Below are 2,500 nucleotides of genomic sequence, written 5' to 3'. Positions count from 1 at the left end.
ACCTACAAACATCACTGTTGTAGGAACTTATTACTGACCTACAAACATCACTGTTGTAGGAACTTATTACTGACCTACAAACATCACTGTTGTAGGAACTTATTACTGGCCTACAAACATCACTGCTGTAGGAACTTATTACTGACTTGCTTAATTTCTACCATGGTTGAAACTTGAAGATATTTACAAGCGGGTTGCATCAAATTTCTGTCCCTTCCTTCAGCATCCGCTCAGATTTTTTTGGTCCCACTAGCTTTTTAGGTATATAATATAAAGACCCTCTTTTTATAATTCTATTTTTTTTACATCTACTTGCCTAGATTACACACAGTTATACAATATTTCCTAGTTTTTCCTAGAGATTATCTTTCATTCTCGTCGTCTCCCCTCTTAGTATACCTATCTCATCGTCTCCCCTCTTAGTATACCTATCTCATCGTCTCCCCTCTTAGTATACCTATCTCATCGTCTCCCCTCTTAGTATACCTATCTCATCGTCTCCCCTCTTAGTATACCTATCTCATCGTCTCCCCTCTTAGTATACCTATCTCATCGTCTCCCCTCTTAGTATACCTATCTCATCGTCTCCCCTCTTAGTATACCTATCTCATCGTCTCCCCTCTTAGTATACCTATCTCATCGTCTCCCCTCTTAGTATACCTATCTCATCGTCTCCCCACTTAGCATACCTATCTCATCGTCTCCCCTCTTAGTATACCTATCTCATCGTCTCCCCTCTTAGTATACCTATCTCATCGTCTCCCCACTTAGCATACCTATCTCATCGTCTCCCCACTTAGCATACCTATCTCATCGTCTCCCCTCTTAGTATACCTATCTCATCGTCTCCCCTCTTAGTATACCTATCTCATCGTCTCCCCTCTTAGTATACCTATCTCATCGTCTCCCCTCTTAGTATACCTATCTCATCGTCTCCCCTCTTAGTATACCTATCTCATCGTCTCCCCTCTTAGTATACCTATCTCATCGTCTCCCCTCTTAACATACCTATCTCATCGTCTCCCCTCTTAATATACCTATCTCATCGTCTCCCCTCTTAGTATACCTATCTCATCGTTTCCCCTCTTAGTATACCTATCTCATCGTCTCCCTTCTTAGTATACCTATCTCATCGTCTCCCCTCTTAGTATACCTATCTCATCGTCTCCCCTCTTAGTATACCTATCTCATCGTCTCCCCACTTAGCATACCTATCTCATCGTCTCCCCTCTTAGTATACCTATCTCATCGTCTCCCCTCTTAGTATACCTATCTCATCGTCTCCCCTCTTAGTATACCTATCTCATCGTCTCCCCTCTTAGTATACCTATCTCATCGTCTCCCCTCTTAGTATACCTATCTCATCGTCTCCCCTCTTAGTATACCTATCTCATCGTCTCCCCTCTTAGTATACCTATCTCATCGTCTCCCCTCTTAGTATACCTATCTCATCGTCTCCCCTCTTAGTATACCTATCTCATCGTCTCCCCTCTTAGTATACCTATCTCATCGTCTCCCCTCTTAGTATACCTATCTCATCGTCTCCCCTCTTAGTATACCTATCTCATCGTCTCCCCTCTTAGTATACCTATCTCATCGTCTCCCCTCTTAATATACCTATCTCATCGTCTCCCCTCTTAGTATACCTATCTCATCGTCTCCCCTCTTAGCATACCTATCTCTTCACTGGCTCTTCTTCTCCTCTATCACTCTGAATGCGGTGTTTTCTTTCAGTCCCTCATTTATTTCGCTTCACTTTAGACACATTCACATATGACATTTTTCAATGCACACTTGTGTTAATTATGTTTTCATCACTTCTTTATCTTCTTCTCTTTCCTCTCTCTTTTTCCTTATTTTAACCCGTATCCTCACTACCTGACTTAAAAACTCTTTACACTCGCAATGTTTTTATTGGGTAAAACGTCAGCAAACTTTAAAAAACTGTCAGATTTTCCCCACAATACAACTCACCAAGGATAAATAAAGACTGGGAGCAGAGAATCGTTTTAAATAAAACGTTTTGTTCAAGGCTGGGTTTTATCTAGTAATATTTTACACCTGTAATCTCTCGCCAATATTTACAACTCAGTAAGGGACGATGATGTTGAGACCCACTGTTGGGGTGGCCCTTGTTCCACTGGTTTGTGGCATCTCAGACCTGCTGCTTCCACTACTGTCACATCTTGCTTCTAACTTACAGTGGGTGACACTCCGTATTCCCAAGTGTCAGAATGGTTGGAAGCGGTTTCTAACGTATTTGAAATATCAGAACCTCAGTTGTAACTCAGAGGAAATTTTAGAAAGGACTTAATTTTAAATGAGTTCTTGCTAATTGACCAGTTTTACCTATTCAGCACACACACACACACAGACAGACACACACAGACACACACACACACACACACACACACACACACACACACACACACACACACACACACACACACACACACACACACACACACACACAACACACACACACACAAACAACACACAC

Source organism: Cherax quadricarinatus, chromosome 97, assembly GCF_038502225.1.
Source record: "Cherax quadricarinatus isolate ZL_2023a chromosome 97, ASM3850222v1, whole genome shotgun sequence".
Lineage (NCBI taxonomy): Eukaryota > Metazoa > Arthropoda > Malacostraca > Decapoda > Parastacidae > Cherax > Cherax quadricarinatus.
Note: the sequence above shows the minus strand (reverse complement) of the source record.